The sequence below is a fragment of the Aricia agestis genome, chromosome 12, assembly GCF_905147365.1.
Source record: "Aricia agestis chromosome 12, ilAriAges1.1, whole genome shotgun sequence".
Classification (NCBI taxonomy): Eukaryota; Metazoa; Arthropoda; class Insecta; order Lepidoptera; family Lycaenidae; genus Aricia; species Aricia agestis.
This window is the reverse complement of record NC_056417.1, coordinates 5,420,217-5,441,982: the sequence shown is the minus strand read 5'-3', so window position 1 is coordinate 5,441,982 and position 21,766 is coordinate 5,420,217. Positions and strand designations below refer to the sequence as shown.

The 21,766-nt window shown below is 36.1% G+C and overlaps 1 long non-coding RNA gene across 1 annotated transcript; it reads left to right on the top strand.

Moving 5' to 3' along the window:
- The first annotated feature begins 461 nt into the window (after positions 1-461).
- LOC121732385 lies at positions 462-21,706 on the top strand. The gene is made up of 3 exons (XR_006036363.1): positions 462-997; positions 7,008-7,010; positions 21,691-21,706. It is a non-coding gene; the product is annotated as an uncharacterized LOC121732385 (long non-coding RNA).
- Positions 21,707-21,766: the final 60 nt, after the last annotated feature.

Genomic DNA, 21,766 nt, shown 5'->3' with positions numbered 1-21,766 from the left:
ATATTATTTTTACAAAATTTGAACGTTCTACATAGCACTGTTATAATTAAATTTTCATTTGGATTACATAAAAATTTTATTTAGGTTATAAAAAGAATATTACAAAAACGTTTTACTCGAAAATTGTAATGAAAGGAAAATAATTATTGTTGTATCTCTAGCCAATACTAATTAGTTTTTTAATTGAAACGTGCAGTTTATCTAGATATCTGTAAAGTATTAAAATTATATGTGTGTTCTATAAAAGCCAAAGGAAACTTAGAATTTACTAAAATATTTATGTACATAGAGATGTTAGATATTATTATTTAGATGTGAAAATGTGTGTAGAATTAATTGATAAGACTAAAAAGAATTTAAATGTGTATTTAAATCTATTAGATGAAATGACTGTAAAAATGAATGTATTTATGTATAAAAATAAACCATAATAATGACATTACTATGATTAAATACGACATTACAAAAATACTATTCTTATACTTTAGGGCCATAATATTATTGTTGTTTCCAATCATTATTATTCCCTTAATGCTGCATAAAATATCTGCTTTAGTGTCAATTTAATATCTTCAAAGGCTAAAGCTAATGAGAATTTATGATGGAATTTATATGAAAATAATACTAGTTACAACCGCTACCGTAATTTTGGCAACAATGTTGAGGGTGGCTATTCGCATAAAAGGCCTTTGTAAATGTGAAAACTCAGAGTTTTTATCGTAATTTTATGTCGTTAGGGACCTACTACCTTCTATAAAGACGTAATGAACCTTATAAAATCAGGAAATGTACTACAAAACCGACGAACGTCACGATAAGTAGTAAAGCCCAGGAGAAAATTCAACATAAATAGTTATGCCATTTTAGGGTTGTGTTGTGACATTTCTGGTAACCGAATCTTCGATTCGAGTCTGAAGGTGAGTCGAGTCACCTCTGTATTTGAGTTGTGTATTAAGAATATTTTGGATTTAAAGGTATTCGAAATGGATGAAAATTCGTTTGTAAAAAAAGGATTGTAGCCATTGTATGTTCGTTCAAAACCTACAATCCTTGATGATTTTCACCCAAAACATTTTATTTCATTTTAAATATTAAATAAAAAGCAACCAACCGTTGAACAAAGTTAAGTCACTAACTAAAGTATAATTAGTAACGTAACATGAATTTTGAACACTGAAAACACTTAAAAAACCGCAAAATATAAGGGACCAAGAATAATCAGGTCCGGTGACACCCAGAGTGCTAAGAACGTAATTCGGGTTTGTGGTTAAGGGACTTTTGTACTCTTGACCCTTGGTTATTGGAAGGGTTAATTCAATGGAGTATTTGTATCTGACAGTATGAAGCGAATAATATAAAGACAACAATCATGTCCTGAACCATACCCACTGTGTACTGTCTACCCTCACTGTCCCATATTCGTCTGTTCTGCAGCTTCAATTAATTAATTGAAACTGAGTAGCTATCTAATGCTAAGTACTCACATACGGTTTTACTCGATAGTTTTACTCCAAATCGAGCAAGAATATGTGTGGACCACAAAACTCACAGCTCGAAGGCTCGCATCGAGCCGGCTCGATGGAATTAAATAAATATAATTTTCTTCAAACTTACTCGACGCGAGCCGTCGAGCTTTACTCAAGCCATACTCAAACGTGTGAGCTTTGCGGTCCACACGATAGTTTTTGCTCGATTTGGAGTAAAACTATCGAGTAATGCTGAATGTTTGGACGAAAGCTCGAGCCGTGGTTTTTACTCTACGTGACTATTCGAGTAAAACCGTATGTGAGTACTTAGCATAAGATAATATACGACTAGTTAATCGCTTTAAGCAAAACACAGTAAATCAGCTATGATGCTGCCAATTAAAATTAAGGGTGACGCGCCATAAATAAATACTCTGGCGCATAAATTTTGCCGACCTTTAATTTATTTTTAATTGAATAAAAATAAAAATGTATAAACTATAATTATTATTATAGAATATATAATATTATGTTATTGCCACTCATTGTTAAGTATTTTAATTGTAAAGTATACAAAGCTAGTTACTATATTTAGCTACCAAATTGTACAAAATAGCAAATAGTAACTACTCTACTTTCTGCATCAAAATCTAATAACAATATTAAGTTAAATATAACACTGTTTCCAAAATATTTTACTTTATTGATTACAGTAATTTGATCGAATATGCAAACATAATTTCAACTAATATATCGTCAGTGCATGTAGTAAACTCATCAGTATTGCTATAACCACTTGCTGCAAAATTGTGTGAATGTAATTGTTTATTCTGTATATAAGCTACTATATATTTTTTTAAATAAGTATTTAAACTTTGTAATTATCAGACATTTTGTCATTTACTACTTGATATTTAAGTTACAATTACTAATTACTGTAAAAATATATCTCAATATAATTACTTTTCACAGTTATTATTTTCGCATAGGTATTTTCCGAAATTGTATAAAATCCCAAACAAATTCATAATTCAAAGAAATACATCAGACCAATAAATAGTAGTAACTTTATTAACGAGTAATTTATTTCAATTCTTACCTAATTTTTATAAGCTTAGGATTGTTCCGTAAGACAAATTAGTGTGAACGATGTAAGATTAGCGGCTAAGCTAACGACTGATCTTCGAATTGACGAGACATTTAGGTTAGCCGCTAACATAACGCCTCGAGTTCCAGGCGATAATAAGAGCAAATAAGACCATAAAGCTCTTGACCTGCAATAAGATCATGCAGGCCTATCAGCGGAAAAATCAAAAGCTGTTAGAAGTGAGACTCGAGGATGCAAAGGCTGCCATATACGACAATGTCACCTCCACAATAATTGCCGGGGCGATGACAGGGCAGTATATGGCGGCATTAAGTGCCGACTGCGGATTCGTGGTTCTGGACGAGGATGAGACAAAACGCACGGGAACACTCAAATTTATCACAAAATCTGAGGATCCAATAGTGGTAATAGCGGAATATACCAGAATAATGCTGGAAGACAGGATACTAGAAATGGCAGAAGTCCTATCTGGGGACCCCGAATCCAGCATGGACTGGGACATATTCGCGAAACCTATCAACTACTCGTGGGTCAATGGGGTTCCTGGATGTGGGAAGACAACTTGGATCATTAATAACTTCAATGAGGAAACAGACGTTATAATAACAACTACAATCGAAGCAGCCGAGGATCTAAAGCAAAGGCTATCGCTACGAACTGGCAACAAAGTTAAAGATAAAGTTCGTACCATGCTGGTAAATGGGACAAAAGGAACCTACAAAAGGTTGTTAGTTGACGAGGCCCTCATGAACCATTTCGGCTCAATCGTCATGGCGAATCAGTTAACAGGCGCCAACGATGTCATCCTCATTGGAGATATTAACCAACTTCCGTTTATAGAGCGTGAAAACCTCTTTAAACTTAATTACACTCGTCCAAACCTGGTAACCAACATCACCCAGGAGTTGTCTTGCACACACAGGAGCCCTATGGATGTGGCATACGCCTTAAGCATGGTCTATAATAACATCTATTCATCGAAGGAAATTGTGCGGTCCCTAAAGCTAATGAAGTATATAGGAGCGAGAATACCTAAAACCGATCTAAATACCCTGTATCTTGTTCACACACAAGAGGAGAAAGCAGCCCTCACTAATACAGGCTATGGATCGGGAATAATCTCTCGCGTCCTCACAATCCATGAAGCTCAGGGATTAACGAGTCCTTCGGTGATCATCATACAGACCAAGTCCCGAAAGCTGGCAATCCATGACAGCGTTCCTCATGCAGTTGTAGCTATATCCCGGCACACTAACACCTGTGTCTATTACACTGACACTGATGGAGACGCTGTGGCAAGCTTAATAAAAAGAGCCACGGAGGTGTCAACCGAACACATAAAAGATTATAACATAAAAATGGCTATAAAAGACAGGAACGATAAAGTCCTAAGCCACATGGCGGGTAGATTCGACACAGATCTCTTTAACACCCTAGAAACTCCACCCAGCTTGAGTGACCCCTCTCCACCAAGCCAATGTCACAACATCTAAAGGCAAAGGGTGGAGCAGCATAAAATCTAAGGAAATCGGAAAATGTCGGATCTACTGGCCGCCACACCGACTGGGACCTCACCGTTCAAAACATTAATATTATTATTATGTAATTTATAAAACAATAAATATATATTTATTTATTATATGAATTATATATTACAGTCTATTCTATTAAGTATATATATATATACAGTGTGTAACAAAAACTAGTGATAATACTTTAGGGTGTGTACATGTTCCTTGTAGAGAGTTCACTGTGAAAGTAGCAGCTCTGAAAGACGAATATTTTTTTTCACTTTTGTATGGGCAAGAGCCCGAGCGTCACGAGTTTCCCTATACAAAAGTGAAAAAAAAATTTGGTCTTTCAGCGCTGCTACTTTCACAGTGAACTCTCTACAAGGAACACGTACACACCCTAAAGTATTATCACTTGTTTTTGTTACACCCTGTATACGTATATATATATATATATATATATATATATATATATATATATATATATATATATATATATATATATATATATATATATATATATATATATATATATTATATATATATATATATATATATATAAGTGTCCATGGCGTGATGGACCACAATTAATTAAAATTAATAATATTATTTCAATTATCGTTGGTGCGAAAAATCTAAATAATAAAACAACAAAAAAAGGGTATGACGTTCCAGTCCATAGACGGCCCCAATTTTATAATAAAAAAATAAAAAAAAAACCTAACGGCTAACCTAACGACTACCAAACTCTATTATTAACACCCTTATCTAAATATTCAGGTTAGGTTAACGGCTAAAAAAAAAAAGGAAGTACTACCTCATGAATATTACTATAAGTATGAGAAAGTCTGTCTGTCGGTATGTCTGTTTGTTAGCTTTTCACGTCCAAATCGCTGTGATTTTGCTGAATATAGAGATACTTTGAGTCCCGGGAAAGGACATACGATACTAATTAGCCTAGAAAAATGTACGGTTCGCGTGCAATAATGAGCGCGAATTTGAGTACAACCGAGTTGCGGGTGTCATCTAGTATTATGATAGTCGTATATCAACGTTTTCGTCTTATTTTCGTATTTACCCTAAATTCCCTTAATGTAGAGCTCTCGGCGAAGATGGATGATGCTATGTATAATGTACGTCACTCACTTCATTTATCATGTCCCAACGTTCATACCACAGTTAATCGCGTCGATATCTCGGGAAACTCGCTGCTGAAGACGTTTGAATTAGGGCTCGTTTTATATTCGATAAATTTTTACGAGTTTCATATGGGACGCACAACTCGGTCGCGTAGATTCGTAGGTAGCTGTCGCCCCGCGACCTGCGACCGGTTGCTAGTCGCGGTCTCGGGTCGTGGTCTTTCGTCGCGGTCGTCTTGATTCGAACGCTATCCGCGGTCAGCCTATCATTTACACACTTGTGATCAGAGGGCCTAGACAAGTGGCAAGCGATTATCGTAAACGCTAACAAAATGTATGGGGTTTGACATTAGTATTCGCTAGCGAAGCGATGACTTATTATGTCAAATCGCATAAACTTTGTTGGCGTTTACGATAATCGCTTGCCACTTGTCTAGTAGGGCAGGCTGTGAGCGGACGCATATTATAAATCGAGCCATAAAGTATTCTATCTGGAAAGACGTCTCGGTTCTTTCCATGGTTTTGATTCGCGTCATTTCAGATCAGTAAACATTTCTCCTTCACTTTTACTCACTTCATTTACCGTCGTCGCACTAATATTATTTGAGTTTTTGGAAGTAACGTAAGCAAAAACCCTACCCTATTCCCTTCCCTACCGTCCCCTATTCTCTGCCCTTCGCTACCCTCCCCTATTACCCTATTCCCTCTTAAAAGGCCGGCAACACACCTGCAGCTCTTCTGATGCTGCGAGTGTCCATGGGCGACGGAAGTTGCTTTCCATCAGGTGACCTGTTTGCTCGTTTGCCCCCTTATTTCATTTAAAAAAAAAGTATACTACTGCTTGCATACTTTAATTGCTTAGTACGAAACTTTCCATTTAATGATATAAAGGACAGCTATTTTTCGATTTGTCGGGCACATTCCGTTCCATATTTTTATTACTAAATGAAATATTGAAAAAAAGATTTAAACTGGTAATAAAATAAAAGTATAAAGTAAATTTCATAAGCGATTATTATAAAACAAAGGCACAATACGCTCCAAGGGTAAAACTCGAGCGAAAAGCTTGTAAAAACAAGTAAAGTGTTTTTGTAATCTGTATTGTGGATACAGCGCTTGTTGTCAGAGGAAAATGGCAAGTTTCACTCAGAAATGGCGGGATAATATTACTGTTGCATTTTTAGTTCAATTGTGGATTACTTTGTTCTTGTTCAAAATGCTTGTTATTTGAAAAAAGCTGTACCAAAAGTTGAAGCCACTAAAGCAACTTGGATTTTGAAAAGTCATAGAAAAAGAGTAGTTTTTGTTGCAGATAAATGTGCGGTTTAAACGCGTAAAACAATTTTCTGCTGAACTTAACAAACAAGGAACTTTTATCCCAACAAATTGTTCATTATCTGCTGCATACTTATTTTTTTCATTAGCCACAGACTTGTTTATTAAAGCGTAATGAATCCTCAAATTGAAAGCTATTTGATCAATGAAGGTTAAAGTTACCAGGCACCTATTTACCTAACAGATCCTAATACAATTTATCGGGGCTAGGTCAGCTAAGGTTAGTTCAATTTACAATAATTTACCTTAGGGTCAGTTCCTATCAAAACAAGATAAGAGAAGATTAAATAAACGTATGAAAATTAATACCAAGTGATATTTACACTGGCGTAAAAAAAACTATAAACATTTCAGGCTCCGGATTAACTGGTGGGCTACTCTTTAACCCGAAAAATACTAGTATACCGGGACTCAAACAAGTAATAACAAGGACACAGACGGAGTAAAGATAGTTTATGTGATAAAAGATTTGAGTAGATAAACAGTTACGACTTGAATTCCAATTATTTCTACAATGTTATAGTTGATAGAGGTAATTATGCTGGAATAATTTTTAATATTAAAACGAGGACTTCAGAAAAAAAATCTCTGGAAGAGGATTTGAATTATAAATTATATTAGCGAGCAAGGGGAATATTAATCAACCTATGTACTGCCAAGTGGAGTGCCAGACCATTAGAAGATTTAAATGAATATTTTAAAGATATTAAGCATCTTGTCGTGACCGTATACTTTTGTTGAGGGTTCGAGGGTGATTATGTAATTTTTGAAACGTGGACGTTATGATAATGGCATTTCATGGTAATATAGTTTAATGAATGGCCCCACTTTTGGCTTGTTTAGGGCCAATTTGTCATATAATGTTGGCGTAGGTAGTTTCTGTCAAAAGTCGTCTAAAGATACTTTTGCAAATATATGACGAGCTCCTTTTCTCAAAAGTAAAATGCATAACAACACGATTATTGCGGATGATATTGTGTTGTGTAAAACATGACCTGCATTATAGAGTTTGGTACTCTATTTCTGTTAATATTCGCTATAATCGTTAGTAAACTGGATGAATAAATTATAGGATCGATGGCTTGAGAGTTTAATCAACAATTCGCGCACAATAATTAGAATAAGCAAACTTTACCTATTGCTATAATAATTAACGAAATCAGCTTTATTATGGTGCAATGCTGATACTAAATTATACACAGTTGTTCACATAGGTGTGTCAGGTCTCTTCTTTAACAGACGGCAAAATAATATTCACGGTTCATAGATTTTTATGCTCGTCGTAAAACGTGTTCGCGCCGTAACGGTTAACGGTTACTCTTTTCTTTGGAAAGTTTATCCTTTTTAGTTTTTAGGATTCCGTACCCAAAGAGTAAAAACAGGATCCTATTACTAAGAATTCGATGTCTGTCAACTCAAGAACTCGAAGACGGAAAAAACTCAAGAACGGTAATAGCAAGAGAGTTAAAATTTTCACAGATTATAGCAAAATAAATTAAATATTTAAAGGGGGCTCCCATACAGCAAACTTTTTTTACTCGGTACCTGAAATATTCACAAAATACTCAGTTGTATTTATACTTTAATACTTATTACAATTTAAATAAAATAAATAATTAATAATAAGTAATTAATAATTCCCATACAAATGGAACTCTTCGTGCGCGAGTCCAGCTCGCACTTGCGATTGCGATTGCAAGCAATCGTTAAATCTCGCTTAAAAATTTTTAAACTAAATAATACCCTTATGGCCTTGGAATATAATATCTTGTTTTGACTAAGATGTAAACTCGCTTGACTTTCAGGGGTCATTTCGTAAGAAGTCAGGGAGTTGGAGATTTTATCGAGAAAACTCGATATAAACAAGCAGTAATTTATTTCGGCGAACGATGCTATCTCGCTGCTTGAGTAATCCATTTATTTAGATGTTGTATTGTACAGATAACAATTTTTAGATTACTTATAGAATATCGTTTATTAAAGTTATTATTACTTCGATCGCAGATTCCCGGAAATGCTTTTGTATTCTATTGTTGCATGAAGATGAATGTAGTAGTAAAACTGTATAGAAATATAAGCATCTAATAATGTTTCATTTGAACTGAATACTTTAACCTATTATCGATTAAAATAATCGATAAAATAATTGATTTAGTCTACACTATGTAAACAGACTAGTAAAACGATGTTTGGTTTTTGTGTATGAAGCGAATTTTCTCACGAATCTGATGAGGCCAAAACATTGTTTGACAGGAACGTATGGATCGTTTTATAAGAAGAAAATTAGATTACGACGACAGTTAAAAGGAAATAAAATCTATTTTTATTTATAAATAACGAATATTAAATCTTGAATTATATGAGCGTGTTTCTTCACATATATATTTTCAGGTAAGATATTTCTGACATACCTGCTTCTGTGAGGACTTAAATTGTGACGAAGGTCGCGCGTGAAGATTACTTACCTACTCTGTGGGCCCCAGTCCTGTGTGTGACACTTACAAGGAGCTAGTAGAGTTCAAACATAAATGCAGTAATTGAAATTGTACGAAAAGCTAAAAAATATTTTGAAGTTAAAAGTCTCGCAAGTTATTCAAGAAACATCATTTTAATCTTAACTTAATTTACATGACATGAAAAAACATTAGTATATATAAATTAATTTACTTATTAAACCATAGTAAAAATTAATAATGTTATGTAAACTCTTGCAATGTTGCAAAAAATATCAAATTTTAGAAAAGAACAATCTAAAAAATCCATGTCGCCACGAAGGCTGTATTTGTGCTAAAAAAGAAAATAGTCGGATGTTCCCAAACTACTTCCGTGGAACATAAAAGTAACCCTCCGACGTAGGAACTGTCGAGGACAACCAAATATCACAAATCTTGGCGGAAAATTGGAGGATGTAATGTTTTACTCTTGATTTAGTAACCAAAGTTTTACTTAAACTTTAGAGTAATCTTAGAAATAATGATCAGAATGTGTGAAATGTGATTAAGATATTAGTTAATGGAATCAGGCGTTACTTTGCGGAAATCCATAGTTTAAATTTAGTTTGTTATTATTTTTAGCAATATTCCGCGAAAACAACTTCCACCTTTAAGTAAATGAGTGAGTGTACGCATAGGCATGCGTACAGCACCTCCCTCCCTCCCACACCACCATGAGGTTTTCAACCTGCATGGTGGTGAGGGGCCTTGCACGGATTTGCCAACATTATTGCTTGTGTGGTGGTGGAAACACCACCACCAAACAAACAGCAAGTTCTTGCATGCGAGTGTACGCATAGGCAGTGTGGGAGGAGGGAGGTGCTGTACGCATGCCTATGCGTACACTCACTCATTTACTTAAAGGTGGAAGTTGTTTTCGCGGAATATTGCTAAAAATAATAACAAACTAAATTTAAATTAAGATATTATTACAGATTTTTTGTTAAAACCTATAAAAATAATATATTATTGCCATAATATATTATATTACATTGTGCCGATTTAGCGCATAGTTTCTATTGAGTTAAAATCGTTATTTTTTAGTGAATAAGAATAAACTTCAGCTCCTCGCAAACTAAGAAATTTCAAATGTCCATATTATATTCCCTAGCTGCAGCAACCTTGTGCTCAGGGGACTTAAACTGTAGGTACATAATAACATATTTTATGAAAATAGAATGTCAGGGCTTACCAAGATTATTTCTGCTTATTTCTCAAGAATTTAATGTGTCACATTGTCATAATGCCGCAAAAATGGTAGCGTATATCTAATATTTTATATTTTTAATAAAATTTTATAGCGACTCCGCGCGACTCGTGTCGTAGTAACGAAGTCCGAGCTAAGGAATTGTACATTTACGGCACAACAACTTTACATTGTGTGGTATAAAGTTACAAAATATGAGGGACGAAGTTGCCTTCAAAGTGAAAGATGGAGCAAGAAACTTGAGTGTCGTATAAAATGTCGTCGAAAATTTCGCCCGACTGCCTCCTTAATCGATTCAGCACTTTTTATAACACATTAATAATAATAATATCTACTCTTCATACCACATCATTCTGGCCCTGTGTTAAGTATCCAAAGGACTTGTGGTTCGGGTACCAGACAAAGATAACAACTATTTCATATTTATGACTAAGTAAAGTCGTTAGTACACACTGAGTTCTGAGTTCTGATTCATGAGCGTATAGGTAGATCGAGAATCTTATTTTGTAGAAGTAATTAAAATATTATCCGTATTCCGTATTATCTTTTTTTTTTATGAAATAAGGGGGCAAACGAGCAAACGGGTCACCTGATGGAAAGCAACTTCCGTCGCCCATGGACACTCGCAGGTGCGTTGCCGGCCTTTTAAGATAGAATAAGGTAATAGGGGAGGGTAGAGATGGAAAGGGAAGGGAATAGGGGAGAGTAGGGAAGGGAATAGGGTAGGTGATTGGGCCTCCGGTAAACTCACTCACTCGGCGAAACACAGCGCAAGCGCTGTTTCACGCCGGTTTTCTGTGAGAACGTGGTATTTCTCCGGTCGAGCCGGCCCATTCGTGACGAAGCATGGCTCTCCCACGTCTATAATTATTATGAAACAAAGGCGTTTTTTCCTCATGTCCCCTTTCCCTTGTTCCCTTTAATCTTTAAAACAGCTATGCAACGGATTTTGATGATTCTTTCAGTGTTAGATAGCCCATTTATCGAGGAAGGCTATGGGCTATATTTTATCACGCTACGACTAATAGGAGCGAAGAAATAGAGGAAATGTGGAAAAAACGGGGAAAATTATTTCAAAGGGCTAACTGGAACGCGCTAATCTCAGGAACTACTGGTCCGATTTGGGAAATTCTTTCAGTGTTAGATAGCCCGTTTATTGAGGAAGGCTATAGGCTATATTTTATCACGCTAAGACTAATAGAATGTGGGGAAAAAAGGGAGGAAATTATTTGAAAGGACTTATCTCGCGAACTACTGGAGTAATTTTCATGTTCATGGCCTATCGATTTTAATCATTTTTTTAGTGGCTATATATTTTATACCCGTGCGACGCCGGGGCGGGTCGCCAGTACAAAACCACCCATACTTTCATGTTACAAATGCGTCTGTTACGAGTACCTCTTCAATGAACTGATTTTTCAAATAGAACCGATTTTGCTAAAATTTGGTATGCAGATACTTTGAGTCCCGGGAAAGTCTGGATACTTTTTATCCTGGAAAATGTACGTTTCCCTCGCGATGAACTTATTTTGGTGCAATGAAGGGCGTCGTCTTTTACGTAATATTTTGAACATTTTCAGGGGAGTTCAAACCTCCAGAATCTCTGACTTCGCCCATGAATAATTCTTCCTCATAAAAAATACGCAAGTCACTTAAAGAAAAGAAATGCTCAATTATTTTAGTTCTTGTACGTAAATAGTCCTTAATGAAAAAGTTTCAATCAATTAAGTATAGTCAGGCAGATACGAGTCGAGAGTAATGAGAGAAATAAATCCTTCTTCGCGAGCCACAAGGGAATATTTACTTAAGAAAGCTAACTCAGCGAGAGGCCTACATTTGTGGTATTTTGCTGTGAAATATCTCTTCGTATCTCGTAAACATCATTAGTCTTACTAATCCTCATCTGTTTAAAGGCAATCATTTCTAAACGGTATGTTGGTAAACCGTTGAGGTGGCTAGCTAAAATGCCTTCGTTAATTACGCTGTAGAAATTCAACTAATGGTGGAAATGGGAGTCGTCGATTAATTTTGTTAAGAGAACCGGATACCTCATAAAGTAACCGCGACCAAAACTCTATTGTTGCTGTAGGGGTGAAAGCTTTAATAAAATGACCAAAATCTGGCTGATCGCTGGCTCTTGGGCCATTAAGTCAAATCTCATACAAAAATTCGATGGCCCCAACGAATAAACGTGCAATCGAAAAAAGACTTTTCAGGAAGACAATAAACGTTTGGAACCACATAACTTTGACTACATAATAAATAGACAAATATAATGTATAATCAAATTAAAGGTAAAAAAAATATCTTACAGCTCTTATATTTATTAAAAATCAAATGTTAACGGTTTACTACATATTTAAGAAAAACCATATTAAATTATTATTCTAGTGAATAATATGTGACTTGTTAACACTATTGTATCAATGCACGTTTATTCGTGTCATAAATTAAGTTTTAACAAGTGCAGTGAAATGTTGCATGGTTATTCCACGTATATTTTTTTCCTTCTGAGCCATGCCCTGGTCATTTACACGCTTTTTTTCTTGTATATTTTGTTGCTTTTACTTATTTGTTAAGATAAAAGCCCGTATTTTAGTGTTAAGAAGTTGAATTTATGTAATACAACCTTATTAATGTATGGTATAAAATTTAAATCTATACTAATATTATAAAGTAGAAGAGTTTGTTTGTTTGAACGTGCCAATCTCAGGAACTACTAGTCCGATTTCAAAAATTCTTTCGTTTTTAGATGGTTAATTTATTGAGGAAGGCTATAAACTATAAATCATCACTCTAAGACGAATAGAAGCGAAGAAACATAGGAAAATTTAGAAAAAATCGGGAAAATTATTGGAGGGCGCTTATCTCGCGAATAACTGGATGAATTTTTAATTTATTTAGCACAGATGTAGAGTAGACTATGATGTGAAAGAATATAGGCTATTTTTTGCGGGAAAATGTACGGTTTCCGTAAAATTTCTCATTTATGCGGGAGAGGCCGCGTGGAACGTCTAGTTAGTTAATATTTTCTTGTTGACGGTTCAGTAAAAAATATTGTTGACCTATTGTTGTTGTTGATAAATATTGACCTTCGCGTCTATGCGTGGACACATACATATAAAATGGAGTACAACCTTGTCTATAGATCCTTCAAGAGAGTGATCAATCGGGCAAAGAAACAGCACGTCAATAGTATTAGTGAAAGACTCGAGTGCCTTCCTTTGGGAACCCGTGAATTCTGGTCTCTGGCCTAAGCTATTGAAGGGCATTTTTAAAGCCATCCTACCATCCCTACAAGTAGGAAATCGATCGTTGGCCCACGACGCAAAATACAAAGACGATCTTCTGGGTAAGCTCTTTGCGTCAAACTCGACCCTTGATGACCTTGGGATAAAACCGCCGACCATACCACGATGCAGGGGCATCATGTCGGATATAAGATTACATCAGCGCTCAGTGTGAATAGCCCTGCGTGCCCTTGATATCCAAAAGTCGAGTGGGCCTGACGGAATCCCTCCTATTGTGTTGAAAAAGTGTGCTCTAGAGTTGGCTCCGGTCTTAACGCGTCGTTTTTGGTTCTCCTACTCTTCTGGCATTGTCCCGGTTTCTTAGAAGACAGCCTTAGTGTACTCGATCCCCAAAAAAAGGTGATCGCTCAAATCCTTCCAACTACAGACCAATTGCTTTTTGGGTAAGAGCTCTTGCACGTTTATTCGTTGGGGCCATCGAATTTTGACATCGAAATTAAAACTTACTTAAAATAAATATTGTGACAAGAAATCTCTAATTATTATTATTTTTCTGTCATGTTGTGTAGCCAAAAATGTAACGCGTTAGGTACGTTATTATATACTCCACTCGGGCTAACTTGTCGCTAGCGGTCATTGACGCCCTGTCAAAAACTTGTCATTTTCCATATAAACCGCGATTGACAATGAAGTGTCAGATATTGTCAATCGTGGTTTTATATGGAAAATGTAATTGTTAATTTTCCATATAAAACCACGATTGACAATATCTGACACTTCATTGTCAATCGCGGTTTATATGGAAAATGACAAGTTTTTGACAGGGCGTCCGTCAATGACCGCTAGCGACAAGTTAGCCCGAGTGGAGTATAGTAATATACAGCTTTTTCCAAGTATTAATGTTTTGAAAAAAAGATTTAAAAACAAAAAAATGACGAAGGTTTTCCTCGTCTCCCCTTTAAGCTATCCTAATCAAGTATTTAGAATTAGTTAGTTGTGGCTGCACGTGTCTGACTTAGCAAAGAATTTTAAGAACAAACTAGTTTAGTTACGATCGATCAAAACTTTGTGCTTCAGCAAAAACTCAATAACTAACTTGAGAAGGGTCCAACAAATCTAAGTTGTTCAGTTTTCTTTAAAACTGACATCATCAGATTTATATTTGAATGTTTTTAACCGACTTTCAAAAAGGAGGAGGTCATATGTTCGGCTGTAGATATACCTATTTGTTTTTTCATTAAAATACTGATAAGAACTAAACTTTAAAGTTATACGAAAACTGCATAGTTCTCAAGAAAACATACAGGTGTCTACGAAAAGTGTACATTTCTCCACAAAAAATGTACAGATGTCTACAAAACCTGTTCTTCTCTTAGAAAATTTTACAGTTGTCTACAAAAACTATACAGGTGTCTAAAAAACCTGTACAATTCTCTACAAAAACTGTAATGTTTAAAAAAAACTGTACAGTGTCTACGAAAACTGTACAATTCCTTACGAGAACTGTTCAGTCCTCTACGAAAACTGTACAGGTGTCTACGAAAACTGTGCAGGTGTCTACGAAAACTGTACAGGTGTCTATAAAAACTATACATGTGCCTACAAAAACTGTGTAGCTGCCTACACAAACAGTTGAAAACTATACTTCGTTGTCAGGTGCCCGTATTACAAGTTCTTCAGATAGTTTAGCAGGGAGCCAGAAGAACATTGTATGAAGCGTCAATACATATTATAAAAAATACAGTTCTAATAAAGTTAAATTGGAGATCAACGTTTGCATGTCAGGGTCCAGGGAGTCTTGCTGCGTTCGTGTATCACACGTTTCCCGTAGTCCCACCCTCAGGAGAAGGAACACCGTTGGGGTGTTAGTGGGTAGTCCCGGGTGCGTCTTCCGTCCGCCCCGGGGAGTCCCACATACCTCGGTGGTCCTCCCCAGACCCCGAGGATGTGTCTAGCATTCCCCCAACGCAAAAAGGGGTCCAGGGATTCTTACATTATTTTAAAAACAAGATGACGCCCGCAACTTCGTTGCGCCGAAATTCGTTTATCGCGCGAGAACTGTACATTTTTCCCGGATGAAAAATTTTCCATGTCTTTTTCCGGGATTTAAAATATCTCCATATCAAACAGAAAAATCAGTTTAGGCGTGAAGAGGTAACAGACAAACAGACAGACAAGCAGACAGACACTTTCACATTTTATAATATTAGGATTGACCAAATCGCTTAAATTAATATCTGACCAGGATACACCTGGTTGGATATTAAGTTTAATTACGCTTAAGTTTAACTGAATATTATTCCGTTGTTTTTGCGTCCTCGCACCTATAACAGACTATTATTTCGTTATTTTTGCGCCCTTGTACTAATAATAGAATATTATTCCGTTGTTTTTGCGTCCTCGCACCTATAATAGAATATAATTTCGTTGTTTTTGCATCCTCGTACCTATAACAGACTAATAATTATTTCGTTATTTTTGCGCCCTCGCAGCGTCGCGAGCGTTCGTTTCTCAACAACGAGCACACGTAAACATGGTCACGGGCCGTTTGTGTGCACATCGTTAGGATATTGTTTACCGCGACTGTGCCAAGCACATGCTTTCATTGGAAAACAAAAAGAAGATAACTTTAATGTCTCCTAGTAATAAATACAGTTATTATTGTCATAACTTAAAAAAAATATATCTACTTGTAAAAATTGGTAGATCGCTACTCATATTATATGATTGTAGTATATTGAAATAAAGATGGCCGCTCTACCAATCATGAGAGCGGGGGCTTGGAGAATATGGCCGCCAGACGTGAGAGCTGTCGTCCACTTCTTTACCAGCCACCACCGAGAGTAGAGCGTTCACTGATATATATATTCTGTGTTTAATTTATTCCTCCAACGACAATGTACAAATTGTACAATGATGATATCTCTCCTACTATAGAATTAGTTAGAACCAAAACGACTACACAATAGGTATAGTATAATCTCTTCGTAGAAATGGGTACTGTCATTATTCGCTTAATTTGCTACATTTCTCTCTCTCTCTTTCTCTCTCTCAAGCATACACTTCAACTTGCCCATAGCTTATATGAAATGTACTTATTTACGGTTTTTAAATCACGCGACAAAAACCATTTTGTCGCTTACGCCCTTTCCATTTTTTGCTGTTCCATTGCTTGTTTTCTATCCAACACGGTTTTTACTTTAACGCGGCGTCACCTTAACTTACAACAAATATTTATCAATCTAAACGTGACCATTCTGATTTCTCATACAATCCTCTTTAAAGCGCTATATAAATTCAAATCAAACATTTTCCAGAAATGTTGTGTACTTATTGCAAAATCACAAACGTACCAAGCTTATTGTGCATTACGTAATAAATAAAAGCACACAAAATGTTTTAATTTCATCTTCAATTTTTCTGCAAACAACGAACGAAAAGTTTTTTTTTTTTTTTTAATAGAAGAAGCCAAATTCCATAATTGTATTTTATCAATGAGTAAACGAAATTACTGATCTCTATAAAATAACATTTACTATTACCAAAACTTTATAAGTCAAGTAAGTATTTGCTATTTTTATTAAAAAAACAATATATACGGTCAAATTGAGAAACCTCCTCCCTCCTCCATTTTTGAAGTCAGTTTAAAATAAATCACAACAAGCCACAGATCTATTTGTACAGTTCCTATTAATTAATATTACTGTATTGTGTTAATTTTAACTTTAAGTTTGTAGAACTTTCTATCTAATTTAAAAATTATGGATCCTGCGGTGTAGCCAATCGGCAATCACTATCGGGGAATTCCTCCCATTATTCACAAAGCCGGGCGCGATGTGAAAACTGCTGAATGTTTAATGTGATTTGTGCTACGGAGTTCAATTCAGAGTCCGACGTCAAAGTCCGGTATCAACTCTCTGGGGGTTAACAGCGATTGTCGGAGCCCGTACAATTATTGCATAACCTGTGGCAAATAAACGCTGTCTGTATTCAATTGTAGCCTTTTTCAAGGCGGTGACAGACACGTGAGTAAGTACGCGGTCTTATGGCTCGACGACCTTACTCGCCCGTGTGTCACCTAAAGTACGCGTACTCAAAGATTGCCGCATAAGTTCGCCGTCTTGGAATTTTACTCGTAGCTCGTAAATAACGTCTGGCAGCACTGCGAGCCGCGAGCCGCGAGCCGTCAGGCTGTTGCCAACACGACTAATAAAAAATTTGCTAAACTACTGTTAAAATTTACTGTAATTAATGCTAAAAATTATGCTAACATTTTTCAGTCAAATAAAACGTTTTTTTTTTAATTTTAAATCTTTAATAATCAACAAAATCTCAATTTATTTTATGTTATCAAACAAAATTTAAATTTAGTTTGTTATTATTTTTAGCAATATTCCGCGAAATAAACTTCCACCTTTAAGTAAATGAGTGAGTGTACGCATAGGCATGCGTACAGCACCTCCCTCCTCCCACACCGCCTATGCGTACACTCGCATGCAAGAACCTGCAAACACCACCACCACACAAGCAATAATGTTGGCAAATCCGTGCAAGGCCCCTCACCACCATGCAGGTTGAAAACCTCGACGCGCGTTTCGCCCCAACACCGGAGCATCCTCAGAATCCGTTAAGTCGGACGTTGTTCGTAGATTCCACATCCTGAGGATGCTCCGGTGTTGGGGCGAAACGCGCGTCGAGGTTTTCAACCTGCATAGTGGTGAGGGGCCTTGCACGGATTTGCCAACATTATTTTTATATCTATATAGTATTAATAATTATATATTTAATAATATACGTATATACTTAAATTTTTCGTCCCTATTTCTGAAACAAATAACTATACTTCCGCTTACATTAAAGTTCTCCAGTTAACACAAAGGTTGTCTGGAAGAAATCGCTTTTAGCGATAAGACCGCCTTTGCCCACATATTTAAATAACTGTTTTAATTTAAGCTTGTGTTTTGTGTAATTTTTTGTATTTGTGAGCAATAAAGTGTTTTATTATTATTATTATTATTATTATTGCTTGTGTGGTGGTGGTGTTTGCAGGTTCTTGCATGCGAGTGTATGCATAGGCAGTGTGGGAGGAGGGAGGTGCTGTACACATGCCTATGCGTACACTCACTCATTTACTTAAAGGTGGAAGTTTATTTCGCGGAATATTGCTAAAAATAATAACAAACTAAATTTAAACTATGGATTTCCGCAAAGTAACGCCTGATTCCATTAACTATCAAACAAAATATTAATTTATTGGTGTTCATCGATAGCTGATGCTGCTGATGTACCTACATGTAGACGTAGAAAATTCATTGTCCAAACTATAAATCTCCTTGGTACCATAAAGTTAATATACCTAGCGAAATAGAGCAACAATTTCGAGCTGTCAAACGAAACCGAAATTTGTTTTCATCTGTGTGAAAAATATGTACGTACGTATACACTTAAACTTTTCGATTTAGTTTTTTCTTATTATCTTTTAAAACGTAATATGATATTATTCCTAAATAACACAAAGCTTCTTCCGTCGACGACATGGTAACCCAGTGTACTCGTGTGTCACTGACGCGAGCCGAGTAAGTTCGCGGACTTAAAACCCGCGTACTTAAAGTTCGTACGTCTATCACCGACGCGAGCTGAGTAAGTTCGCGAACTTAAAACCCGCGTACTTTAAGTTCGTACGTCTGTCAGGCACTTTAGAATTCCGTACCAAAAGGGTAAAAATGGGACCCTACTAAGACTTCGCTGTCTGTCTGTATTGTTACTCCCTTACTAACCAATGATATTTTACTTATACAGATATGTTACGTCCATACTATTTTCCGGCTTAAATCTCTTCCGAACAATATTCAAATTCAAAATTGCAAACATTGACAAATTTGACAGATAAGTGAAACAAAAGATATGAAAAACCATTCGCATAAAAGAGACAGTTCTATTTTTAAACGTCGAATCGTATCGCTGTCTCTTTCTTTGCCTGAGCTATGACGAAAATTTGATTTTTCCAGATTGTTGGAAAAAATAATTGAAAATGTAAATAATCGAGGTATTTATTGCAATCAAGACATGTGGTAAGAGATTCCATGTGTTTTGTTTTCTTTTAAGTCATAATTGGTACATTTTCGAAACGTCGTCACGACGTCTTTTTCAATTTATTTAGGCAAGACAAGACGTCGATGCCGACTAAACAACAGACAGCCCAATTGGGCCGTATTTGAATCTTCACAACGCGCGCGGTAGTAACATATCAGCTTTTTGTTTTTTATCATTGTTACTAACAAAAATATTTGCAAAGCTTATAACTTTAGGTGCGTTCTTCTTCTTCTTCTTTGGTGCGTTTTCTTCTGTCCCTGTGACGTTTCCAATATGCCAGACAAAAACAAGCAGTAAAAAAAAATGAAAAAAGTCAATTCGCAAAAGTTTCGAACAAAATGTTTTCGAATTTCATTTTGTTCAACGCACGCATAAACTTTTTGAGTTCATTCAACAAACGGCTCCGGTCTGAAACCGACAGACCATTGTGTCCTTTTCGGGCCCACACACTCAACAATTTGCTTCAAGATTTACGGTCCGATTTCCCTCAACAGATGAAAGGGCATTATTTCACGGAACAAACGCCTTGTCTCTCAGAGAATAGAATTCGGGGTAGGTAACATCATTGTAATACAAAAGGTCCTTTTTCAAAATTACGCGGCCAAAATTTACCATCAGATGTTCCTTTGTTTCCTTACTTTGACCTTACAAAATCCAATCAAATTTCGAGGATTCACCATCCTTCTATGAATTAATTTCTTGATAATAAAAGTTAGTTTCGTCCTTGTCTATCAAGCGAAATTTTTAACGAATCTGATAAGCATAACTGAGGCACATCCCCAACCCATAAAGGGTTTCCCTGCGCAACAAAAACAAAGGTATTTATAATATAATATATCAAGTCTTTTTTTTTTTTTTTAATGAAAAACGAGCAAACGGGTCACCTGATGGAAAGCAACTTCCGTCGCCCATGGACACTCGCAGCATCAGAAGAGCTGCATGTGCGTTGCCGGCCTTTTAAGAGGTAATAGGGTAATAGGGGAGGGTAGGGAAGGGAATAGGGTAGGGGATTGGGCCTCCGGTAAACTCACTCACTCGGCGTGAAACAGCGCAAGCGCTGTTTCACGCCGGTTTTCTGTGAGAACGTGGTATTTATCCGGTCGAGCCGGCCCATTCGTGCCGAAGCATGGCTCTCCCACGTATAAATACGTAATAGTCTGTACCGAAACTGTAATTTTGATTGAATGATTTTGATGATTCGATTGAACTCTACTCACTACTATTAGAGTCGACCTTTAGCACTCACATTTCCTACTCATTGCTACTAGAAGTATACAGATATGGGTAATAAAACCGACGCCAAGCAGATCCAATCCGAAATCTAGTCAAAGTGCAGTCTAAAATGGTAGTAATTTTCAGGCTATTTTCAAACTCTGACCATCACAAGTTTACGATGAGTTTCTGACTGCACGAAGTTCATATCTTTAAATGTGAGAGTTGGTATGTAGTTAGCGAGTTGCGAAATTATACTCCTCGGTAACATTAATTTCAGAGTAAGTTCCGAGTATGAAGTTGCAGACTACAGTGGTATTTCTTATTTGATTTCAGTGTTGCTCTACTAGTCCCTTTGTACTAAACTAAAGTAGAGCAACACACATATTATTTTGTCTATACTGAAATATAAAGAAGAACGAATTCTTGATTTTTTTCAACTCGCATTAAAATAAAACTGCAAAACTTAGTAGTTTTGCATATAATAGGTCAACCAGAATCTCATGGCACATTTGGATGGGAGATTTTCAAAAAATATCCTTAATTATTAGATATTTTTTTACATTTGCATGTATCACACTGCAGAATCAGCCGCTATAAGGAAAAAAGTATCAAACGTTTTGCTCCAATTTCTTTTCCATCAGATTCTGTAAGGGACTCCCCGCAGACTTACAATTTAAAGTTGGCCGACTATCGTACAAACCACAGAAATAGATCAAGATAGAAGCGCCATACGATCGTGTTTATACAAATTGGAGCAACATGGCGCTTCTATCTTGATCTATTTCTGTGGTTTGTACGATAGTCGGCCAACTTTAAATTGTAAGTCTGCGGTGACACTTAGACCTATAGTAACAACATTTATTTTTAATTAAGAAAATAATATGATTTTTGTATTGCGATAAACGTACGGTTCCGGTGGAGTTCTTTGAGATGTACAAAGTACTTTCTT